This window comes from Phaseolus vulgaris, chromosome 9, assembly GCF_051622355.1.
Source record: "Phaseolus vulgaris cultivar YP4 chromosome 9, ASM5162235v1, whole genome shotgun sequence".
In the NCBI taxonomy this organism is placed as follows: Eukaryota; Viridiplantae; Streptophyta; class Magnoliopsida; order Fabales; family Fabaceae; genus Phaseolus; species Phaseolus vulgaris.
The window spans coordinates 1,292,501-1,297,500 of NC_143506.1; positions in this window are offsets into that span (position 1 = coordinate 1,292,501).

Genomic DNA, 5,000 nt, shown 5'->3' on the forward strand with positions numbered 1-5,000 from the left:
CTGTTTTGGGACCTAGAGAACGAATTTTCACGAGATTTTTTGCAGGGATCCTCATAAAAATGGTACAACATTGCCTGCAAAAAATTAGAATTTTTCGACATGGGGAAGTATTTTTTTTATTTTTCCAAAGACCCGAAATGTGGAAAATCGGGAAAAATGGAAAAACGTATCTAGACACCGTATTTTTGCGTGATTTTTTCCAGTCCATCCCATAATAATATCAAGAAGGTGCCCACCAAGTTTCGTTAGGATTGGCCAAGGTTTCGAATTTTCATGAATTTTTTTCAAAACCCTCTATTTTCCAACATTTCAAAAATTCAAAACCACATCAAGATGGCTTGGTTTTGATACCAAACTTTCTAGACCTCATTCTGCATGCATTTGTGACACTTTCCAACCAACAAAACTCAAAAACCACCACTTTGAAAATTTCATGATTCTTGGCACACCACCAAGTCACAAAATCAAGCCAAAACACCAAAATCTTGGAACTTGGCTATGCACCAACCATGCCAAGATCAATTCCTTTTGATCCCAAACTTCTCCCACATCACTTTGAAGGCATTTGTGAGGATTGAGTCCAGCCAGTTTTCCAAAACCAACATTTTCGTTTTTCACCAAAATCACCACCATGTCACAAAATCATGAACTTGGCTATGCACCAACCATGTCAAGATCAATTCCTTTTGATCCCAAACTTCTCCCACATCACTTTGGAGGCATTTGTGAGGATTGAGTCCAGCCAGTTTTCCAAAACCATGATTTTCGTTTTTCACCAAAATCACCACCAAGTCACAAAATCAAGCCAAAACACCAAAATCATGGAACTTGGCTATGCACCAACCATGCCAAGATCAATTCCTTTTGATCCCAAACTTCTCCCACATCACTTTGAAGGCATTTGTGAGGATTGAGTCCAGCCACTTTTCCAAAACCATGATTTGCGTTTTTCACCAAAATCACCACCAAGTCACAAAATCAAGCCAAAAATCCAAAATCATGGAACTTGGCTATGCACCAACCATGCCAAGATCAATTCCTTTTGATCCCAAACTTCTCCCACATCACTTTGAAGGCATTTGTGAGAATTGAGTCCAGCCACTTTTCCAAAACCATGATTTTCGTTTTTCACCAAAATCACCACCAAGTCACAAAATCAAGCCAAAAATCCAAAATCATGGAACTTGGCTATGCACCAACCATGCCAAGATCAATTCCTTTTGATCCCAAACTTCTCCCACATCACTTTGAAGGCATTTGTGAGGATTGAGTCCAGCCACTTTTCCAAAACCATGATTTTCGTTTTTCACCAAAATCACCACCAAGTCACAAAATCAAGCCAAAAATCCAAAATCATGGAACTTGGCTATGCACCAACCATGCCAAGATCAATTCCTTTTGATCCCAAACTTCTCCCACATCAATTTGAAGGCATTTGTGAGAATTGAGTCCAGCCACTTTTCCAAAACCATGATTTGCGTTTTTCACCAAAATCACCACCAAGTCACAAAATCAAGCCAAAAATCCAAAATCATGGAACTTGGCTATGCACCAACCATGCCAAGATCAATTCCTTTTGATCCCAAACTTCTCCCACATCACTTTGAAGGCATTTGTGAGAATTGAGTCCAGCCACTTTTCCAAAACCATGATTTTCGTTTTTCACCAAAATCACCACCAAGTCACAAAATCAAGCCAAAAATCCAAAATCATGGAACTTGGCTATGCACCAACCATGCCAAGATCAATTCCTTTTGATCCCAAACTTCTCCCACATCACTTTGAAGGCATTTGTGAGGATTGAGTCCAGCCACTTTTCCAAAACCATGATTTTCGTTTTTCACCAAAATCACCACCAAGTCACAAAATCAAGCCAAAAATCCAAAATCATGGAACTTGGCTATGCACCAACCATGCCAAGATCAATTCCTTTTGATCCCAAACTTCTCCCACATCACTTTGAAGGCATTTGTGAGGATTGAGTCCAGCCACTTTTCCAAAACCATGATTTTCGTTTTTCACCAAAATCACCACCAAGCCACAAAATCAAGCCAAAAATCCAAAATCATGAACTTGGCTATGCACCAACCATGTCAACATCAATTCCTTTTGATCCCAAACTTCTCCCACATCACTTTGAAGGCATTTGTGAGGATTGAGTCCAGCCAGTTTTCCAAAACCATGATTTTCGTTTTTCACCAAAATCACCACCAAGTCACAAAATCAAGCCAAAAATCCAAAATCATGGCACTTGGCTATGCACCAACCATGTCAAGATCAATTCCTTTTGATCCCAAACTTCTCACACATCACTTTGAAGGCATTTGTGAGGATTGAGTCCAGCCACTTTTCCAAAACCAACATTTTCGTTTTTCACCAAAATCACCACCAAGCCACAAAATCAAGCCAAAACACCAAAATCATGAACTTGGCTATGCACCAACCATGTCAAGATCAATTCCTTTTGATCCCAAACTTCTCCCACATCACTTTGAAGGCATTTGTGAGGATTGAGTCCAGCCAGTTTTCCAAAACCAACATTTTCGTTTTTCACCAAAATCACCACCAAGTCACAAAATCAAGCCAAAAATCCAAAATCATGGCACTTGGCTATGCACCAACCATGCCAAGATCAATTCCTTTTGATCCCAAACTTCTCCCACATCACTTTGAAGGCATTTGTGAGGATTGAGTCCAGCCACTTTTCCAAAACCATGATTTTCGTTTTTCACCAAAATCACCACCAAGCCACAAAATCAAGCCAAAAATCCAAAATCATGAACTTGGCTATGCACCAACCATGTCAACATCAATTCCTTTTGATCCCAAACTTCTCCCACATCACTTTGAAGGCATTTGTGAGGATTGAGTCCAGCCAGTTTTCCAAAACCATGATTTTCGTTTTTCACCAAAATCACCACCAAGTCACAAAATCAAGCCAAAAATCCAAAATCATGGCACTTGGCTATGCACCAACCATGTCAAGATCAATTCCTTTTGCTCCCAAACTTCTCCCACATCAATTTGAAGGCATTTGTGAGGATTGAGTCCAGCCAGTTTTCCAAAACCATGATTTTCGTTTTTCACCAAAATCACCACCAAGTCACAAAATCAAGCCAAAACACCAAAATCATGGAACTTGGCTATGCACCAACCATGCCAAGATCAATTCCTTTTGATCCCAAACTTCTCCCACATCACTTTGAAGGCATTTGTGAGGATTGAGTCCAGCCAGTTTTCCAAAACCAACATTTTCGTTTTTCACCAAAATCACCACCAAGCCACAAAATCAAGCCAAAAATCCAAAATCATGAACTTGGCTATGCACCAACCATGTCAAGATCAATTCCTTTTGATCCCAAACTTCTCACACATCACTTTGAAGGCATTTGTGAGGATTGAGTCCAACCAGTTTTCCAAAACCATGATTTTCGTTTTTCACCAAAATCACCACCAAGCCACAAAATCAAGCCAAAACACCAAAATCATGGAACTTGGCTATGCACCAACCATGCCAAGATCAATTCCTTTTGATCCCAAACTTCTCCCACATCACTTTGAAGGCATTTGTGAGGATTGAGTCCAGCCAGTTTTCCAAAACCAACATTTTCGTTTTTCACCAAAATCACCACCAAGCCACAAAATCAAGCCAAAAATCCAAAATCATGAACTTGGCTATGCACCAACCATGTCAAGATCAATTCCTTTTGATCCCAAACTTCTCACACATCACTTTGAAGGCATTTGTGAGGATTGAGTCCAGCCAGTTTTCCAAAACCATGATTTTCGTTTTTCACCAAAATCACCACCAAGCCACAAAATCAAGCCAAAACACCAAAATCATGAACTTGGCTATGCACCAACCATGTCAAGATCAATTCCTTTTGATCCCAAACTTCTCCCACATCACTTTGGAGGCATTTTTGAGGATTGAGTCCAGCCAATTTTCCAAAACCAACATTTTCGTTTTTCACCAAAATCACCACCAAGTCACAAAATCATGAACTTGGCTATGCACCAACCATGTCAAGATCAATTCCTTTTGATCCCAAACTTCTCCCACATCACTTTGAAGGCATTTGTGAGGATTGAGTCCAGCCAGTTTTCCAAAACCATGATTTTTGTTTTTCACCAAAATCACCACCAAGTCACAAAATCAAGCCAAAACACCAAAATCATGGAACTTGGCTATGCACCAACCATGTCAAGATCAATTCCTTTTGATCCCAAACTTCTCCCACATCACTTTGAAGGCATTTGTGAGGATTGAGTCCAGCCAGTTTTCCAAAACCAACATTTTCGTTTTTCACCAAAATCACCACCAAGCCACAAAATCAAGCCAAAAATCCAAAATCATGAACTTGGCTATGCACCAACCATGTCAAGATCAATTCCTTTTGATCCCAAACTTCTCCCACATCACTTTGAAGGCATTTGTGAGGATTGAGTCCAGCCAGTTTTCCAAAACCATGATTTTCGTTTTTCACCAAAATGACCACCAAGTCACAAAATCAAGCCAAAACACCAAAATCATGGAACTTGGCTATGCACCAACCATGTCAAGATCAATTCCTTTTGATCCCAAACTTCTCCCACATCACTTTGAAGGCATTTGTGAGGATTGAGTCCAGCCAGTTTTCCAAAACCATGATTTTCGTTTTTCACCAAAATCACCACCAAGTCACAAAATCAAGCCAAAACACCAAAATCATGAACTTGGCTATGCACCAACCATGTCAAGATCAATTCCTTTTGATCCCAAACTTCTCCCACATCACTTTGGAGGCATTTGTGAGGATTGAGTCCAGCCAGTTTTCCAAAACCAACATTTTCGTTTTTCACCAAAATCACCACCAAGTCACAAAATCATGAACTTGGCTATGCACCAACCATGTCAAGATCAATTCCTTTTGATCCCAAACTTCTCCCACATCACTTTGAAGGCATTTGTGAGGATTGAGTCCAGCCAGTTTTCCAAAACCATGATTTTCGTTTTTCAC